The sequence below is a fragment of the Doryrhamphus excisus genome, linkage group LG4 (assembly GCF_037039965.1).
Source record: "Doryrhamphus excisus strain RoL-2023G ecotype Guam linkage group LG4, RoL_Dexc_Guam_v1.1, whole genome shotgun sequence".
NCBI classification, from domain to species: Eukaryota; Metazoa; Chordata; class Actinopteri; order Syngnathiformes; family Syngnathidae; genus Doryrhamphus; species Doryrhamphus excisus.
In genome coordinates, this window is record NC_136360.1 from 6708653 (window position 1) to 6730647 (window position 21995).

A 21995-nucleotide genomic window follows, 5' to 3' on the forward strand; every position below is an offset into this window, starting at 1 on the left:
GAGGCCCACTGTTTTTGTGGGGTTGCGACTCAAGATCACATCCCTTTCCCCTCTTCTTCCAGTGTGAAGATGTAAAATAATCAAATGATAATCAAATGATGGCAGATTCTTGATCTCAAACCAATATCAGACTTGAAAGTAATAGGTTTAGGACAATGGTCGATGTTTCAGGCCAAAGTTTGGGAGTCAATTGCATTGAATTATGGTTAAATATGTTGATGAAACAACAAAACATTTTCAAGTTTATCGAACAAAATGTAAAAGAAACAACATTTAGAGGTAAGATCTAGCCTGTGTTGACGCCAAAGAGCATGTGAAGGAATGGAAATGTCTTAAGAAACTTTGTCAAAGAAGCACATCTCAGCTTTTGTGTCATCTACAATCATTCAAATGGATCCAGCTAACCTCTTCATATGATAATAGCAGTTTGGCGGTGGTGGCAGTAGAAGCGAGGGGGTTGTTTGTTAAAGGATTCATGCTCCCATTGTGTTCTTGGGTAGAGAAAGGACCATGCAAGCCCACCCCTCACCCCTCCTAAACTATTCCAAAATTGTGCCAACACTTTAACGTTCATCCAAAACTGAAAGATTCCTAAGAAACAAAAAAGAAACTTAGTAACTAGCTTCTAGTGGAAAAGTAAAGCATTAAAGTTCAAGGTGGACATCGAAGCCAAGTGGGTGCCAGAGTGTCCAAGAGGCAAGTTCAGGGAGAAGGGGGTGGTGGTTTGGGTTTGAGGGGCATGGATGGAGGGACCAGGGGGTGCGCTGCATGTCTCAGACACAATAATGCTATTCATTGGGCTCAGACATGGGTGTTAACTCCCCTCTGACCGAGCACAATGGGCCTATGCGGCTTCCAGGCAGCCTTGGTGATATTGTTAGTTCAGGGCTGCTTTGTGGCTGCCGCGGGACATGGCCCATGCATTGTGGCTGTCCCGCAGGATGGATGGAGGGAGCTGTTTTAGCAGTGAAAGGCAAACAGGGAGTGGGAGAAGAGAAGGTTTGTTAGTGTTGAATCAGGGAGAAAGGGGTGAAGGGAAAACGAGGTCAAGGGAAGGTTTGGTCTTGGGGTACTTCGTGGTAATACTCTTCGGCATTGGACTTGTACATGTCCAAAAAGTTTTCTTAATGAGAATTTTGTACGATTTTGAATAAAAAGTGATCAATTTTATTTTAAAGGAATTATTTTAAATATAAATATTTTAAAATCATCATCTTATACAGACTTTGACAACTTTAGAAGCTCAGTTACTGTCGGTGTCACATTTTAATGTAATTTATGATTGTTTTTTTACACATGAGTGTCAGAAGTGAAACCTATCCACTATGTGTCTCAGACTCCAGAGATTACTTTTGAAGGTGGGAAATTGCCGGGCATTTTGTGTCTGTGCTGTCTCTACAGAAAAATGACATGTAAGTAAAGATTGTGATTTCTGTGTGACCAGCACTAATCCAGAAAGGAAGAACTAACTCAACCTACAAATTTTCTATCTTCTGAGGTCATATCAGAGTTTGCTTCTGTGAAAGTGTAAGGCGGACTGGGCGGTGGCGTTTAACACTTAAGAATATTTACATGTTGCACCACAGGCGCTTGGCGGTGATGTTCGCTTGGTTCTTTGTGAAATGCACAGATCAATAATAAATGTGAGCTCTACTGTTATGGTTCTGATGCTGCAGTTTTGCAGTATCTCTGTGCGTTAGTTATCTTTTAAAAATGTGTATCATGTCTTTAGAAGCGCACATGTCAACGTTTAAGAGTGAACTCTGGGGCACGGTCCTCATCAGGGAGTGAATGTCCTGCAAAGAAGTCTTAAGGCAGTAGGGGTAGTGCCCCTTTGTCCCTGGTGGTAGTGGTAGGAGAGGATTACACTAGTCAAACCAGTGTAGACAATACTCCCTCCTCCTGGGAAGGGAGGTCCAACCTGCTCTCTAGCAATGATAGGGGCAGTCAACTGATGCCTAACTCAATTAAGGACAGGAGAAAGTAGCAGCAGGACCAGGATAGACGCATGGGATGCTGAGAAGGGGGGGTGAAGGATTAGAGCCAGATCACCAGACCACAGCCAGCAATCAGGTCAGATCAAAATCTCAGGTGATCTACCTCCTGCTCCCTAATAATACCATCCACAAGTATTCAAATCCAATGACAAAATGCAACAGATAATCCTATTAGACTGTAATGGAGGATATTTAAGGAACAGTTAGTAAGAGCGCCATAAGGCACACTGCAAACAGATATGGTTCTGCAGCACTTCACAACAGGGATTTGGCAGCGCTGTTCATTGAACATGCCAAATCCCATTTGTCTGAGGGTTTGTATCGACAGTGTGCAACCTCTGTGAGAGGAGACTGTGTAGTCATTGTCCTGGAGGATAGGTGGCTGGGTGGCATGAAGGTTGAGATGGGGAGGGCATCCTTTATTATTGACATGTCACCTCAAACTCCAGTTTTTGCATTCTTTTTGTAAAAATAAAGTGACAAGATGGCAGTGGAAAGTCACTGTCAACACTCCAGTTTCTTGTTTTACCTCCCCTCATATATCCCTTGCCAGATAGGAGTGCTCAGCAGCTCCCAGAAGGTTATTGATCCTGAGAGCGAGCCAGCCGAGGGGAGTCGGTGGCCCTCGCTCCCGCTTTCTCTCTCATCCCTGCCTCTCTGCAACTTTTTTCCCTTCCCGCCCTATAACTTCATTTATCAAGGTTAAAGAACTCTTATAAAAAAGGGAAGAGGGGGTCGCCTGGATGCCATCTGACTGCATGAAAGAAATCCCCTCAGGCTGCTCCAACAGAGGAGGATGCTCTGTGCCCGAAGACACACACACACACACACACACACACACACACACAAAGGAGGAAAGGAGCTCATCCTAAAGCTGCATTTTTCTCGTGTGGACCAGCCAAAATGTCCTCGAAAAAAAGCAAGAAAGGGAGAACTGTCAACGGAATGCCACATGAATATAGAATACTGAATGGTTTATGACAAGTGCTAATGTTTTACTGGAGAATAAAATCCCTTGCAATGTTTTATGAAGCCAATACGAGCAATGAATGTGTATACTGTAGCATCTATGTTGCTTGTGCATGCTAGTTGTTTCATTGAAGATAAAAAGAAAGCCCAATTACAAGATATAGATTTTTTTAGTAATGTATCATAGCATAGAAATTAATTAATTAATTAATACAAACCAGAAAAATGAAAACGACTTGCTAAATTGCCCTCCAAAAAACAACAACAACATATTTCTAGTTGTAAAAAGTGTAACGTGATTGTATTACATTGTATTGTATTTTGTTATATTTATTTTTTAATTTTATTTTTAACTTCTAAAACTGCTTAAACACGACATGGGCGAAGCATTGTCTGCTTTTGAGTGCCTTGTCTTATTAGTGTGACTAAAACATGCACTCATTAAACTAAACGTTCAGTCAAATTGAACACAAAGCCTGAGGGCCTGTTAACAGAGTGCTCATTAATTCATCCACAAAGAGAGAAACAAGTTTGCACTGTTTAATAGAGAGTCTTATTGTTGCATGTTTGTAAAAAAAAAAAAAAAAGGTCCAACGTGTGTTGTGCTTCCTGTCCACCATTGTCTCTGCATGCGTCCACTCTTCTGTGCTAAAGGCCACAACACACATAGCAGCATGTTACAAAAGCCACATCTTCCCCTCCTTTTGTGCTCCCTAATTGCCACAATGCATCTTTTCTACGAGCTAATTAAGTGAGTCGTTTTGAGTCATTGTCTCCCTCGACAATTGCTTCGTCCCACCAGCAGAGAGAAACAGAAAGCAGAGACATAAAGGCCACAAATAAATAATATGAAAGACAAAACTATGTTTTTAAGATTATGTACTTTGTAAATGTTTTACAGTTAAAAGATATCTGTGTCTGAGACATCTTCAGTCGAAGATGATACAGTTGCAGACAACCTATACAGTATATGGACCATGTTCTGCCTGCTACGCAATTTTAAGACAAATAAATTAATTTCTAACAGTGCACAATGACAAAAAGGCGAAGGAATTGGATATATGTAGACAAATATCTCAAATATATCCACAAGCAAACCGCTGCCACCCTCTTAAAATTGTACTCAGGATTCAAACTCTCTCACAACCAAAGCAAGAATCAGACAATTAGGCCACCAAGCCATAGTAGTGTGCTTTTTCTTTGGCTAATGTTGCTGTTTTTGTGACGCTTATTCCAGTGGAAAGAGCTGCCACAGTAAGGAATGGTAAGGGAAGAAGTTAAAGTAGAGTTTTATCGTTTTTTTATAATTTATATCTTCTTTTATACTTGTGTGAAAATTTTGAATGAAAAAAACATGTGTGACCTTCACATTAAGCACTGATCTTAAAAATAGTATACTCTTTTTATGGCTTGATATCAACTGTGGTTATTTTTTTTTACACTTTGGCAGCCAAGAATGGTGACCTTTATTATTTTTATGACAGTTTGACATTGGTACAGATTATTACTAATTCCATTATTGCTTATGGGGGAAGACAATGTCACAAACATGGCAGATATGCTAAGCTAAAAAAAAAAGTATTATTTCAAATAAATCACTAACTTTGGGACAAATTTGTGGCTTTTCTACTAAACGGTAATTTTAGTTAAAAATCCTAACTTTAATATTTTTTGTGAAAACAAATCCAAGAGGAATATTCAGAATATTTGTACTTTAAGATCTAAGCCTCAAATTGCTATGATCCATCCGTCCATCCATCTGCCCATCCGTCCATCCATCCATCCATCCATCTATCCTTGTATTTAACTACATCAATTTACATGTGTGAGATATAGAGGTGTAAACACATGGTTTAGACAAGCCTTTCTTTCCATCCCTCAGCTTTCTTTTCCATCTTTTGTGAGGCTAATGGAGGACTTTTCAAGACCAAGTCCAGACTGAATCAGTGCAGGAGGCGGACTGACACGTTCATCTAAATTCCACTTAGGGGAGTCACGAGTCTCGCCCGTTCGTTGTTCAAGTCCACTCGTTGACCTCTCGGACCAGACTCTATACCCACCGCCAACCAAATAATCAACCCCCCACCACCCTTGCCTCCCTTAAACATTGAAAACATTGCCTTCCCACACTCAAGTTCTCGTGGAGGTGATGACAGGCAGGCAAGAAGGGTGACATCATGGGTGCAAAGGGAGGAATTGGGGGGGGGGGCTGATGGGGTGAGCACCCACACAATGCAGAAGGGCATCTGGCACTGGGTGGTGGTGGTGGTGGGGAGGGCCTGGACAAAGCCTTTGTGGAATATGATTATAGTTAGTAAATGCTAAGGTGCAACATGCTCACACCAGAGTGGCCATCTTTAAAATAAAGCATATATAAGCATATAAATAAAAATATACCGCAATAGTGTTCCTCTGCAACAACCCTGTTAGCCTCATGTAAAATGCCTGTGTGCATGATTGTGCTATATGTGTGTATTGTGGGAGGCCTCAGTATATATTAGTGACGTGACGTGACCCTGGCAGGCCGAAGCGAGGATGGTGCGTCGCGCCGGGCGTGGGAAAAAGGGGAGACCTCTTTTCACAGCTGCTGTGGCCGTTGCATTGAACCAATAGAGGGCCCCCACCAGCAACACCACCACCACCCCCAAACTGCCTCCGCCACTAATGCCACCCCCCCTTCTGTCCCATTCAATCTCCAGTCTGCTGCTTTTCAGCACAACCCTGACCCCCACCCCTTCTGCGCTCCCTTTACCGCCCGTCACTATTCTGCACCCCATTCTCCAAATTCAGTCAAAAATAAAAAAAATGATTATTATTATTTCATTTTATCTGAGACTGAGATTCCTTTTTTGCGCTTCTTCCAATGGGCTCTGCAAATACACTTTAATTTATGTTAACATACACCGCCTGCACTCTGCACACATTCACACACAAAAGTGCATTCATTTCAGGAGATTTACAGTATATCCTATCAAGACGCACAATGCAGAGGGTGTAATTTAAATCAACTTTCGAGAACAGCCCATCGAGATGGGATATGCACACAAATACAAAAAAATGGTGACGACCGGATTTAAGACGCCGTGACAGCAAGGGGGCGGGTGTGTGTGTGTTCGGTTCTACACCATTCAACAGAACCCAATGCACTCAATCGCTGTGTTTAAACATATGAGGGGATGCTTGATTTGCTATACATCCCACACGCCCACATGCATTTTTTTCACCTTTTAAAGGTCATATACCATACAGAATAACTCCAAGAGAACCTCAGGAGGACTTTGGCCTGCAGATTGGCAGTGAAAGGATGTAGAGGAGTTTGGTGGTAGTGTGTGTGTGTGTGTGTGTGTGTGTGTGTGCACGTGTGTGTGTAGCCGAGGACCTGAAAGGACTCCATCTCCCTTGGCCAACGCGCCATGACGGTGTGGAGCAGAGCGGTCTGAATTGGTTTCTCTGGGGCGGCTGGAGAGCTGATACTGAATAAGGGTGGAGGGTGGGGGGAAGGGAAGGGCGGATAGGAGTTAGGTGAGGATGGAGGGAGAAGAAGATAGGAAGCTGGAAGAATAAGTGGAGGAGAGGATGGAAAGGTGCAAACAAATGGAGGAGCTGAAGATGGAAGGATGAAATGACGCAAAGATAAGAAGACAGGAGACTGGAGGATGAGGATTTGTGGGACTGGAGGGAGGGAAGGATGGCACAAGGCAAGGATGGTGGATGAGGAGACACAAGAGTGGAAGGATGCGAGCATTTGAGGAAGGGACGTATAGGTGAAAGGAAAGAATGAGGGTGACAGTTTGACCCTAGAACAGATCATTTGTATTTGCTGTGTTTGGAACTGTATACAGACATACAAAAGGTCCAATGACGTTATGCAGCAAGGACATGTGCATAACCCCACTTACATGCAAGGGCATGAATGTGTGTGTGTGTGTGTGTGTGTGGGCTGTCACATCTGCTTTGACGTTGTCTCTGTGTCAGATCGAGCCCGTTAGCAACGCCCCCACTTTTTAAAGTCCGCACTCCAAACTGCTGCTTACTTGCATTGATTACAGCGGTTTGAGGATGCGCTATCGACGCAAGCGGCCCTCATTGCGTTTAGGAGGTGGTCGAACGCTACAGAGGAGGATAGCCACAGGCGGTGGAATCTCCTCTGATCTTCACTTGTCTGATTCTCTCAAACTCTTTCCCTTGAGGAAGAGGAGGAGTGGGGGGCGTTCATACAGAACTAGGCCAGTGTCACAGAACACTCATCTACCCCTGGAGGGAAATCAAATAAAATCTTTTCGGTTTCTCCCCCATCTCAATGATGAACATCTCCCTCCTTCCATCCGTCTATCCTTCTTGTCTAGTTTGTTCTCTGCAGGAGGTGGAGAAGGCACGAGGCGAGAGGCGCCTAGCTAATCTACAGTCTTGTCACTCAACGTGGAGAGGCGAAGGAAGGAAGGAAGGAGAAGGAAGCAGGAATTCAGAGTCACCTGCATCTCTTTGAGAGACTGCAGGCTAGCTGTTGCTAACTAGTTAGCAGAGGCAGCATGGCTGCATGAGGGGCCCCCATATGAAGCCGTTATGCGACTTTCTGTTTGCAGCGTGGCACAGAGGAGGTAAGAAATGTGTAGAAGAGGGAAAGCGATATTAGTTTTATTTTGCTGTTGCACCTCGTGGTGCGTAGCTATACAAAGGTTTCGAAGTATGGTGGTGCATGCTGAAACCTGTATCTTTAAAGGGATTCAAATGCTTTGGTGTTCAGCCTGTATCTTCATATAGAAATCACTGACGTTTTCAAAGACTTCCATCACACACTTAAGTGCAGTGAATATAAAATGCGCCATCCCGCTGCATAGCACAAATAAATATATCTTTACCTGCATTTGGGTCCTATTCTCTGCATCCTGGGGTCGAACCTTACAACTCACAAGCCGGACCGTGACAAAGTTAGAGTTAACTTCTTTTTACACTATAATTAAGAATGCTTAAAAAATTTGATACTTCTTATACAATAGACGTGGTTGACATCAATTTACACTTGCATAACAGTTAAGGTCATTGCTATTCCCATTATTTGTTATGAGAGATGCTTCCATATACAAATACCCAATACACCAACAATGCCCACCACTTCATTTCCTATACTGATATGAACCGATATCGATAGAGGCAATAGCTCTTCACTCACACTAATGTCAGGTCATGAATGATGACAATGAATGGTAGATTCTTTACTGTGATGTTACTGGATGCATTTACAAATATGTAAACACTATTTGTGCAACTTAAGGCAAATACTACAATATGCAATGTTCATTCATTCATTTTCTATACCGCTTAACATAAGTTAAAGAAAACGTGCCACATATTTACATGTTATTAGCCACCCCAATTTGTTATGACTAAAAGATCAGGGTGCACCTTCATAGATACCCATCTCCTATATTTTTTTATCATCAATTTAATTATGTTTTTCTCACCTGAAAAGTGTAGTAAGACATTTGTGTGGGCAAGTCCAAGAGCCTTTCTTCTTTGACTTCACTTGGGCCTGCGGCTGATATGCATGTGTGTCCAAAGATATACCTGCAAAACAGGAAACAAAAAAATTCCATCTGTGAGGATGGATCATAGCGAGGTTTATGTATTTCTATTATATCTATTATGCAAAAATAGCATTAAACCACTTGACGTTATAGTATAAACATTTTGTAGTTGCATTGGATATAATATAACTGCAGGTATGCCTAATGAAGTGTCCACTCAGTGTATTTATGGCAGTTTTTTGTGTGTATCTTTTTCTGATGTTTGAAATGCTTTTCATTTCTTATTTCAGTTGCCAATACTGAATGAATTGCAGTCTCTCTCTCTCTCTCTCTCTCTCTCTCTCTCTCTCTCTCTCTCACACACACACACACACACAGGCAGGCAAACACACAAGCGGCGCACTTCACAAGCGATTACACAAAGTACTGTGAGATTACATCCACCAAAAATCTGACGTCCTTTGCGGATTTAAAGCTGGCTTGTCAGCCTTTCAAATACTTTCCCTTTCGCTCCCTTGCACGGGTCAGAGGCTGTTGCTAGGCTGCCAAACCTCTGGAATTCATAAGTTGGGGGGAACGGGTTTAGATAAATATATACATACAATTCAAGGTACAAAAATTATTGCAGAAAATTGATCAGGAGGTTTTATTGGGGTGGAACCAATGGAGGTTGTGTAAAAATAAAGGAATCATCAAATTAGTGCCCGTGTTGGAACACAGGGCAATTGACTTGTCATTGTATTGAGGAAAAAGTGTTTCAAAATTGTAAAAAAAAATGTCCACAAGTTCCTATTTTCTTTGGAAGAAAGAAGGCAGTTCTGTAGTGAGGCCTGTGCTTAAGTTGCTTGTTTATTGTACTCTGCGGAAAGAAAAAAGACACTAAACTATGGGTGGGGAACCTGCAGGGCAGGGCATGCAATTAAATGTAAATACATTGTCAACGTAAACAAATGCTCATAATATGTAACAATATTTTTGCATACATTTAATATAGTAACTGCAATGGCACCTTTTTCAAAAAAGGTTCCCAACCACTGCACTAAGGTTTCAACAAATGCCCTAGTCTGTACACACACATACACACACACCGTGTGTGACACAAGCAAGATAATGTCTAGGATGGTAGTTTAGAACTGCAGCAGGGCAGTAAAGCTCAACAAGGAGGGTAGAAAGGATGGTCCAAACATCTTTCATATTGTCCTATGGTATAGAAGTAAGCAAGGCCTAAGAATGTAAAATACAATGGCAATAAAAATGGTAAAAAGCAGACATATAGAAAGTTGACTGATGGAAACAATGCACCGTGGCAGGTGTTGTTGGGCCAGACCAGACTCCATCTGGTGCTGAGGGCCCGAAGAGGGCCCAGACAGACACATATATTAATGTGGGAACGCCAACGTCTAGCCTGCCTGCCTGCTTGCTTGCCTCTCCGTCACTCGCCAGACTGAATTTCAATCTCAAAGCCGCCCCCCAACCTCCTATATCGCCCCCTCCCCTTGTGCACCCCATTTATTACCCCTTCAGCAATGCATTCATTTCTACCACAACTGGGCAAACATTGTGTGTGTGTGCTGCAATCAGAGTATATAGTAATATAAAATTAACCTGTGCTATAAATGTTAGCTGGATGCTGAAATAATCCATTTAAAGGACAAAAGCTGTGTATTTATCAAATTATTAGGGACTGGAAATTACTAAAAATGTTGTGTTATTGCAAGGAGACATTGTCAGTCAGCCAAAATTGCTAATATGCCCCCTAGAGGTTTGGAGTGATATAGGTGTTCAAATGCTATTGACTTTGGATGTCTTCAATACTTAATACTACATTAGGATGAAGCAAAGTAATACCTTCTGTCCCAAACAATCTTCACAAGTTGGTGCACAAGCATGAATTCCTATCTCTCTGCATGGTCACCTTATTTTCTGACAAAACAAACCCCTAATTCTGTCAGCACTGCCAATATTTTTTAAGATTATTATTTTTGTCAGTGCTTGTCTCTCAGCAGTCAACACTTTTTTAGACATTATCTTAATGGTTGTCTCTGAGCATTAATACTCTTTTGACAAGTGTTTCTTGGTATTTACATATTTTTGACAGAAATTAAGGTAACACGTCTCTCAACACTGACAATATTACATTCACATATTCTGATGCACAGTACAATGTCATCATGGTTGTCTCAGCAATAAAATAAAACCTTGAGTACATACAATACCAGGGAACATGGATGTATGATTGACTCTCAACATGCTAAACATGTGAGTGTATGTAATGACACAAAATGAAAATCAAACACTAGCAAGAACACTAGCATGGCTAACACTATATACTTCCATTTCCATTAGTATAGTGACTCAGTGAGATGACATGCTACAAGATGCTATAAAGAAATATACTGCCTTCTGCAGCTCTACACTAGCAGCCATGGTAGCCAAACAAGTATGTATTTTGTGGCGTGTTTAAAATTCAACAGGCTCTTTTAACAATACATACAAAGCAGAAACAGCAAGAGTTTACACCTCAGATGGGCATCATCATAACGAAAAAAAAGGTGGCGCTGGCTGACCCTGGCCTCTGTCTAATCTTGCTGACAAAATCTGCTCCTGTACACACACATCAAGGCATTAGTGTATATGTTGGTCGATCTACCACAGCGTAACACATGACACAGGGACGCCAGGAAGGCACCCTGCATGTGACTGAAAGGGGGCTGATGTGCAGGTTTGATTCCACGAATACACTCACTTGTGGCAAGGGGACTCTTAAAGATCCCCTTTAAAATTATTATGATGCAGGAAGGCTTAGCCACTGCTCTTTTATTGGCTGCAATTTATGCTAAAATAGAGGACCTGACTTTAACACGTGACCATGGATCTGGCTAAATCCTGGATTCAATGCCTTCACTTCATCCCATGTGGCCCATTGCTATATGATATGCAGACCTGATGACACCACAAACAGCAAGATGCTCCAGCAATTAAGAGCACCCAAGCTAGAATCCCACAACAAAACCGACACATACATTGCAAAAATGACGAGTTAGGAAGTGCACCCATTGGCCTTTTTCTCAGTTGGTTCAATGTGTTTGATGGAGGTGGGTGGGTGCACTGGTGGAGCACGTGACTGGCACCAATAGGCCAATCAGACGCATCTATCCGCAAACATCCGTGATCATTTGATTTCTTGCATACAACAACACGATGCATGAAATAATACAAGGCATGCATGCTTGTGCTTTGAAGCACCTCCTCCATGAGTGTAACATCTCCCCACTGTACGGCACAGAACGAATGCATACCGACACGACGCCCCCTTTTATGTATTGTTTAGGTCCTCCAGTCCAGGTTTCACCGGCTTATATATACACATCCAAAAGCAGGGCTGGTAAATGAAGGAAGGAGGCGTATCGTCACGCGATCCACGCGGTGTTTCTCATCCCTCCACGGTGGCTTCATCATCGCTCCATCCAGCCATCCTTCGCATACATTCTCGAATCCACGGGGCGTGACGATCCCGGGACTAGTTTCTACATTCGGTTCTCTAGCTTTATGATATTGCATAAACTCATACAGCTAGATAACCAAAGAGAAAAACTAGCCCACGTCTCTTAAAGGAGCCGCCGGCGTCAAGGCTGCTGCGTGGTGGTGGTGGTCACATGGAGGGAGCCATTGCGTGCCCCCCTCCCTCTCTCCCTCCCTCGCTCCCTCCCACTCCCACTTGAAGCATAGAGAGGTGTTCAGTGGTAATTATTGTTATCAGACATGATACCTGCACGAATAAAAGGAGTGAGTACGTAGTTAAAGAACACATGTGACGTCACGGAGGGTGACATCATCAGTATCGTCATCATCAAGGCACGAGTTGCCCACGTGGAGCATGTGCAAGGTGATGCCGATGATGTCACACTCATTTTCATCATGAGACACACCATGATAATAAAGTGTATCGTGTATCCATTTTTTGCCTTTAAACTATCGCAACAAACAAGAGTGTTGTGTTAAATGCCACCTTACATCGACCCCATTTCACACACAAACAACACACACACCACCTTCCAGAGTGGATTAAATCACGACAAACTATATGGCACACAGCTAAATGTCAACACCACAGGAGCAAGTGCATCATCACTAATCATGGCCAAAATTGTGTATAATGCACGGTGTTTATAATATTTGAATTCATTATATATACAAATGATATAATTGCATTGTTATTGTGTCGTGTATATTGCTGATTTTCTGGTCATTTTGGAGCCAAATTATTTCATAATATAAAACAACTAACAAAATAGGTAAGCTCCACCGTGCATCCATACGCCGGGTACAGTCTGACACTCAGTCCGGGCTGGGAGCTTCCCTCCCTGGCCTTACCGAGCCGTAGTGGCCGGCAACCCACGTGGCGCATGGTTGGTTCTGAATTATTGAAAAGACCAAAACACTCATAATGCAAGACACTATCCAATGTGTGCGTACTTTTTAATGAAGTAAAATGCAGGTAGATTTATTATTATTGGCACGTATGAGAGGTGGAATACCTGCAGCAAAGCTGGGAAAGAGGAGGCAAGCTTAAGGAGGAAGTACACAGTCTCAAAGCAGGCCTCGGTGGTCACACAAGTGGACAACAATAAGCATGCATTTTTCACATATGGGGGGATAGCTATATTTAATAGAAAGAAACCTGCTCTCGAGACATGAATGTCCAAATAATCACAATGTACTATAACTATAAAATCCTATTTAAAGTTGATACATGGGTATTGCAAGACATCTACAGACCATTCAGTATACTCACTAAAATAGTGTGATTATATCTATATATTTATCATGACAGAGTAGAATAAACTTTGCTATTAAATTGATGAGACTAAATAAACGTGGTCAGTCAATCATTCAAATTCTCAGTAAGTTCCCCCTTAATAATACGAATTTTTCCTGTAATAACAGATTAAGGACAAAGTTGCACCTTCACTATAAACATTTAGGATGCAAAAAGGTATTTTATGTTTTATACATTTGATGTTGACTTAAAATTACTTGAAATGATATAATGTTATTTTAACATTAAATAGAAATCTTACAACATATTATACTTTAATTTATACAGTGTATAAATGTATACAGTGTATGGCCCTCAATTTAATGGATTTACTCAAACGTCAGTTTCCTTTCAATAACAAAATCAAATCAAATAATAATATCAAAATCTAAGATAGAAGGCAGGATTGTTGATTGAATTGTTTGACGTGATCATGTTTTTAAAAATTAGATATGTTAAAAAGTGAAGGAGATACGCCACCTACCCCAGCTACGTCACATCCCATCAAATAGACGTACAGTACAAAGATAGCACGTGCATGCACGCCCTCGTCTCGATTAAAGTCGTGTCTTGGTTTTCTATATTATTCTAAATAATTGCTGCTGACAAGTAATGTCTGAAAATGAGGCCTTTGGAAAACTCAACGATCGCTGTCCATGGTGCTGAAATATAGGTTCAACAAATGCTCTGCCAGCAGTCACTCTGTAACGTTGGTTAAAAAACAGTTTTGCATTTTTAAATACACAATGTGTTTTATGTATATTCTGTCTGTGCTGATGTAAAAGCTGTTAAATATGTCATAAAAACAAACGAATTACATAATACATTTTTTAATGAAAATGTTATGTATGTAGCAAAAAAGTACTATAGTCAACTGAATTAACATTAGTCCAAATTTCTACATAAATGTGTTGTAATACTATGTGTCCTACTTGAATGTTGCAGTTAAAATTATATAAGAATTTCACAGCAAATCCAGTACAGTACTGGATTAGAGTGAGTACAAAGTATAACTTCCTACAGTGTAATTAATTATACATACAATAGGCCTGCACCTGTTGCACGAGGAAAGAAAGATAAAAAATAAATGGAAAATATTTTGTTTAAAAAATGTAAATACCAGTATAATACCATGCATATTAAATTTAGCCACTAGAGTAATATTAGGATTAAGGGGGAAATATTTTGGTTTTGGAATAACAGTACAATTCAGTATAGCTACATTTTAAGTGGTACAAATGTTGTATTTTAAATCAACTATTCCTAGCGTGTTTGCATGATATTGTTTTTTCTCTACTTACACAAGTGAAAAAATATATGAAAACCAAGCAGTAAGACTTTACATTGCTACTGACTTAAATAAATCAATAAATTAATTTGGAGTGGAAAAAAAATCCCACCAATAAGCGCCATGTGGAGGAAAAAAGAGAAAAGAGTCAACATCAAGTTCAACAACGTGCTGTCCCTCATTAGCATCACAACAGTGTCTGGCAGGCTACACACACACACTGTGAAAGGTTGCGTGGGTGCGTCAAGGGGAACATTTTCCCAGGCTCTGCTAACAATCGCACAACTATTTGCTTTACAAACTGAGACTCTGGGGGCCCCACTCAAGGGGGGTCCGCGGCACTCATCATCAACACCTAATGCACGTCACTGACTTGCAAGTGTCTATCATATAACTAAAAAATAAGAATAGAAATACTACTTACTTGTGTACGTCACGTTATTGAGTAAATCCATCATAATTAAGTCCCGTCTGTATTTTAATTAGTTTCAAAGTCCAGAGTTAGCCAAGCCTTCGTTGGTGTTGCTAAATGTAGCCTTAGCATCATGGTTTGCTAGCATCCAGCATCTCCACATTCGAGGAGGCGAGTGTGCATGGCGTGGATGTTGCGTCTTGTTGGTCCACCTCTCTCTCTCTCTCTCTCTCTCTCTCTTTCTCCCATTCGCCCTCCTCCCCCCTCTCTTCCACCCGCCCCCTCTCATCTCTTTGGTCGCCGTTTTGACGCAAGCACCTCCCTAAAACACTCGTCAGTGCCTGCATTTCCACCTTGTCTTGGTACCAGGTGGCGGGAACGTGAACCCGGAAGTTACATACATGGATTTGTTAAAAAAATATTATTTTAGACAAACAACTACAAATGTCTACTTTCTGGATGCTAATCTTAAAACGGGTGTTTAAAAAATGTGGAGAGCAAAAAAGGTGGACTCAGCAGCATGATGACGTCAGCATCGATATGTGTTCATAACAGGCGTATGCACTGTTCGTGTTGATTTAAAAATAAAATGTTTTTTTCTAAAAACAAGGCTATAAACCACCGTATTAAAACATTGGTGTCCCCCTTAATTTACAGCATTGGGACGTCTGATCATTGTGTTAAATACTGCATATAGGTCACAGCCATGTATGTTATTGTGCTGGTTGTATAGTGAACAACGGATTGCACAGCAAAGGTTCTAATATTTTCTATAATTTTCCAATATTTTTTTGCCATACTATAAGGTAATATCAGGAACATAATAGTGCCGTTTTCAATCACTAGTCTGAAATGGTTCAAACAAAAAGTTTTATGAGCAGGCAGAATTCTGGATAAAGTGACAACAGCTAATAAAGCAACAATGCAACAGTTCATAAATATAATAATAATAATAATATGACCCGTTAAACGTGGATGACTGATTGGTTTTGTTTGTTTTGTGACCTTCAGTTTCCACAATAAAGCAATTTAACGACCAGCATCAACGTGACCAAGGGCGACACCTACTGGTCAAAAGCATCATTGCACAACACCACGAGGCCGAAATAAAGAAAGATGGCCTTCATTTAAACCGCATCATTCATTAGCCATTCGGGTTGTTTCCAAATAACCTGAACAGCTTCAACATAATCCAAACGGGAAAAAAGATATATTGCAGGTAAACCAATCGAGAGCGAACCTGAAGTCTGCTAAACCGAAGATGGAGGAGGCCTGACGCAGTTTCTGATCCAAAATTAAAGACTGCATTGATAATTTTTCATAAAAAATAAAATTTTCTTGTTAAAAAATAACATACAATTTTTAAAAATAGTTCCGTTTAATGAGTTGATGCCATGTGCTTAACATAAGCCTTTGAAGCCAATTGGATTTCTCAAAGGCGCGTATGTACAGTCTCGCTTCATTTGCATAAGCTCCAAAATGACGCTATTTTCAATGCCATTGTGTGAGGAAGAAATCGTCGCCTTTAGATTTAAAAATTAGGGGGTTAATTTGTTTTTCTGATAATGGATTCGTTGGTGAATGAATGTTGGATGCCGAGTTTTGTAACGTAGTGGTAATAACAATTATATTTTATCAATAAGGTTTTTTAGTCTTCAAAAAACACAAATCGGTATTTTCGTACCCGTTTTGTCAAAAAAAATTATATTGAGAAAGGCAGCAATGTTGGAAATATCTGGAATGAGATTCAAGACTAGGCTTAAATACAATTTAGGCCAAAATTCGTTAAATAAATCAAGGATTATCAAGGATTAACGTTGTTAACGTTGTAACATTTGATCAACGTGTTTTAAAAGAAACGTAACAAAAATGAAAACATGTTTGCCTATTATTTAGAGGTTATATTTACTCTTAAAAATATCTAGTTATATTTGACATTATTGTTATCATTAATCTCACTTTCCCCCTCAATAACATAAATTATCATTTTATTCCATATTGATGTTGACTACATTTAAATTTGCAATAATGATAAGCTTATATATTTTCACCATTTGAGTGCTGGGTATTAACAAAGACATTATATAGTTGCAAGTTTGCCCTAAAATGTGCAATTAATTGTTTTAATTATGGCTTGTATCAATCAGAATGCATGAGCTACGACTAATAATAATAGTAATAATAATAAGTGACCAAGTCAAGTGGACACCTCTGGGAATTGTAATGGGCCCTTCAAAAGAAGCTTGACCTGATATGGAGTCAGGGTCAAAGGTCACACACAGGAAGTCCAACAGGGAGTAAATATTTGTCTCTTGCTCTGTCATGCATCCAAAATCAGAAAGTATAATGCAATGGTAGGCATCAACAGCTGGTTAAATGTCAGACCGTGTTTTAAGAATAAAAGAGAACATCATTTGATGAGCCATTTAGAATAATAAAAGGAGAATAAAAAGAGGTTTTCCAGCATTAAGAGGACAAAATGTGTACCAAGATAGTAAAGAGAGAGTGGAGATGCTGCAGAAAAGAGCCGTGTACAGACGTCGAGCACAAACTATTTAGAGAACGTGTAAAGCGAATAGAGACATTCAAAAGATGCAAAGCCATTCACAATAACAGCATCCTTTCCTTTCGGCCCAACAAACTGCACAAGAACACAACATAAACAAATAAGAACACATGCAAGGACTTACGCATTGTGAAGAAGGAAGAAAGAAGAAGAGAGGAGATCTTCTCATCCATGCTCATCCATGGCCACGTTCAAATAGACTACTTTTTCTCGATGCTTCCCTAGCTTAATTGGGGACAGGCTGAATTTTATGCAAATGACATCAGTCTGGACGACCCGGTGCTCTGTGAAAAGAACGAGGAGGAGGAGGGAGGAGGAGGGAGCAAAGGGCCAAAGTCTCGCCTCTTTTCCCAGGCAATTCCGTCAGTCAAGTTCAAGCACATTCACAATGGCCTTGAATGCCCAAAGCAGATTGATTGGGGGTGCTGGTGGTGGCGTAGGCTACAGGGTGAGGTGCTCTCCACACACACAGACCCACACACAGGGTGTAGTTAGCAACTGTAGCCCATATATTCATTACATTTTCTCCAGCAAAAAGTGAGAACGCTGACTCTGGCAGCACCCTATTAAAATATATTTTTTAACAGGAGGAAATGAATGAGAAAATGGAAACAATGTCTCAAATTGGCACACTAGTCATCAAATGCGGCCATCATAGATTATAAAAGGCCGTCAGACTTTTAGATGGTTCTAATTTCAAGGCCATTTTTCCCTTTAGAAATAATGAAAATGAAAATTAAATTTCAGGCCATCATAATTTTGAACATTATTAATAGTCGTATAAGTATAAAGAGATGTACCATATAATGAAACAAAAATAAATAAAAGTACTGGTGTAAACATGGTGTTTACAACATGACAAACTTGTCCTCCAAGTTTAGTTTGACTTCAGAGGATTAATTTGGCAGAAATTATGTCTGAACTTCAAATTTGTGGGACTTTGGAGGTATTTCATTTTAAGGTTTAGGTTAATATAATAAAAGTAAAATGAAGTAAAATTACTGACGTTGCTCATTTATATACATGGTAGGAGTATCACAACACTCATCTTCTGAGATTGAGTTTATGAGAACAAGACTAGAAGGTATAGTATTTCAACATTACTTTTAAGACAACTACAATGACAAAATATAGGACTGCAGAAACTGACTTTTTGCTTTATAACATTGCATGAATGGCCTATGAGGCTTTTAACTTTTGGACTTCTTTCCACGACTTGAAAGAATAAAAACTAAGTTAAGCTAAATAATAAAATAGTACACATAATAGTAGCTGCTACTACTAATTAGGGATGCTCTGATCAAGGTTTTATATGCTGAACATGTGGTATTGGCCAGAGGCACCATTAGACATTTTAAAGGGCCCCCAGGAAATGGGTATGCCTTTATTTGTGTGAAATTAGGCCGCAGAGTTAGCATGCTGGCCCACGCAGTCAGGAGATTGGGAAGACCTGGGTTTGATTCTCCGCTTTGGTATCTCTGTGTGGAGTTTGCATGTTCTCCTTGTGTGTAGGTTTACTCCGGGTACTCCGGTTTCCTCCCAAATTCCAAAAACATGCTAGGTTAATTGGCGAATCCAAATTATCCATAGGTATGAATGTGAGTGTGAATGGTTGTTTGTCTTTATGTGCACTGTGATTGGCTGCCAATCAGTCCAGGGTGTCCCAAAGACAGCCGGGATAGGCTCCAGCACCCTCGTGACCCCAGTGAGGATAAGCGGACATGCAAACTCCGCAATCATAATTGTCTTTTAAAATGCGGCTCCAATTCTCCCTCGTGCCACTTTTATATTACATCAGCCTATTATCATTCACAGTAGCGACACCATAGTCCACAGATTTCTGGTTACCCAGAAACATTTTCTCCAAACAAGTATGCAGTGTATAATACAGTACATGTATTTATGTTAGTATCTGCCTGTTAAAATTGCTTTGTGCTTGTCAGTAATACTTAATTATTTGTACTGCTCATATTGTACTGAGCAGCCAGACAGCTCTCTATTTTGCAGTACGCTCCACTTGCGGTTCTATGGTTTTCATCACACTTTTCTTCTTTGCCATCGGTTCTGAGGTGCCATAATTATCTGTAAGCCATAATTATCAAACCTGCCAGAAATATTTCACTCTATGCGTAATAAATGTACATGTATGTGGCTCACTTGAAATGATTTCAAAATATTGAACTATTCCATTCCATTCCATTGTTCCATTCCATGTATTTGACACTTTCTACATTTGAGTGACAAGCTGCAATCCTCGAAGAAACATTTTCTCTGTCACTCTCACAAGCTTTAATCTCATCGTGTGAGTTAATTCCAACTCAGTGTGACAGTGAAGGCCCTTCATGGCTGGTTCCCATAGCTCACTCTGCTAGGCTAGACACAAAAAAGAGGCAGCAAAATGAAGGGAGGGTGTAAAACAACCATGGTGGGAGTCTCCTTTGATGGGAAACATTTGCATATATTCAAATCAGCTTTGAAAAAAAAATGACATGAGTGCCAAACAAAGGCAAGCCAATGACAGGGCTGCATCCTCGCCTCAGGCTTGACGACCGGCGGCAGTCTCCCAGCAGCACCCTGGGAGAGACGCAGGGTAGCGGTGTGGGAACCGAGAGGCCCCACGAGCCGGGCAGAGGGAGGGGGACTACTTGTAGCCCGGCGTGAATTTACATTTTATTTGTGTCCATTCTTCACTCAGTAATTTGCGGCTGGCCGCTCACTAGCCACAGATGGCTAGCACGATGGCAGGATTAGCATTTGTGTCTGTGATGAGAATGGAAGATGCTCTGTGTGTGTGTGTGTGTATGTGTGTGTATGTAGTTGGGCTGTGGGACATATCGCCTAGAAGAGGGGTGTCCAAACCTTATAGGGGCGCATACAGAACAATTGAAGGATGTGGGGGCCACTTTGACACATTTTGGACATTCAAGATGCTAAAACCAATGCAATGTAGGTCAATCTGTGCTAAACTGTCTGAACAAAATAATTACTTCTTAGCTTTGTGTTGTAGGCAACAAAGTAAACTAGTGCCATATCAAATAACACATTATCTCACTAATAATTAAAATGTTTATTTTATTGTATTATACACAGAGAGCCAGTAAACAAACTGCAGGTCAAAAATGGTCTCCGACCTAAAACACTGGCAATGTGCATATTAGAAGTGTCTTCAAAATGGGTTTTATGCTGCATCCTGAAAACAAGAAATCTGGAAATTTCCAACCTCTGACAAGTGCAATGTAACTAGAAGTCAAACTTATTAATCGTGAAGTTGGGGGGATTAAAACAATAAATCCTGAAAGTGGCTACATACCAAAAGACAATAAAAACTATCTGAAAGTATTTGCTAGGAATGGGCATTTGACTGAATTTCCTTAAACAATAAACAATAAATAACAATTCATCTATGGGGTCACCACGACAGGTTTTGGTTTGCCCTTCCTGAGCCAGCCCTGGCCTTTACCATGAAATGTAGATGTGTGTACCATTACACCACCAGGGATAGACAATCTTTGATGTATAAATTACATTTAAAAAATCATTTTAAGAGGCTGCACGTCGGTCGAGTGGTTAGCGCGCAGACCTCACAGCGAGGGGACCGGAGTCCCACCCTCGGCCATCTCTGTGTGGAGTTTGCATGTTCTCCCCGTGCATGCGTGGGTTTTCTCCAGGTACTCTGGTTTCCTCCCACATTCCAAAAACATGCTAGGTTAATTAGTGACTCCAAATTGTCCATAGGTATGAATGTGAGTGTGAATGGTTGTTTGTCTATATGTACCCTGTGATTGGCTGGTGACCAGTCCAGGGTGTACCCCGCCTCTTGCCCGAAGACAGCTGGGATAGGCTCCAGCACCCCCGCAACCCTTGTGAGGATAAGCGGTAGAAAATTAATGAATGAATGAAATCATTTTAAGAATTCTCTTGGGATGTAGTTGCTGTAGCGTATAGCATGTTGTTCTTAAAAGGGCTCCTTTTAAGGCTCCTTTTTGGTCCTTCGCATTGAGTTATGGACTCCTATAGAGCAGCCACACATGATAACCTGCACAGAAAGCTTTCTGGATCTTCCAGATTCTGCACCTCTTTCTGTATTGTTTCCATGGACTTCCTGCTTCTGACACCAATGGTCTCTTAATTTACTCCACCCCCGGCCTTTCTCTGGGTACGCTCACTCCGCTGTGATTGGTCACATTTTTTTACTAGTATTGATCTTACAAGTAATTTGCTTTATTTTAGTTTTATTTGATTTTCTTATTCCGATGGAAAATCAATCAGATAATTTTATATCCCCAGGAAGAATAACTTGGGAGTCACATGCAGCTACTTTTCCTGCAGCAAAATAATAAGTGAAGGGAGACGTGTTGATTGGAGCTTGTTTATAATTCCATTGATTGTATTAATACAGAGTGAGTGCAAGAGAGTAAT

General features: G+C 40.7%; 1 long non-coding RNA gene across 3 annotated transcripts in view; it reads right to left on the minus strand.

Moving 5' to 3' along the window:
• Positions 1-17824, minus strand: part of LOC131129894 (uncharacterized) — a 33964-nt gene extending 16140 nt beyond the window's left edge. Inside the window, exons 1-2 of one of the 3 annotated variants that reach the window (XR_013627261.1) lie at positions 17701-17824; positions 8429-8531 (exon numbers count right to left, since the gene is read on the minus strand). This is a non-coding gene — a long non-coding RNA (uncharacterized LOC131129894). Of the gene's footprint in view, positions 1-8428; positions 8532-11790; positions 12038-15022; positions 15224-17700 lie in introns of those variants that run through there. The other 2 variants (XR_009129916.2, XR_013627262.1) reach the window with 2 other exon arrangements.
• Between the last annotated feature and the right edge of the window lie 4171 nt (positions 17825-21995).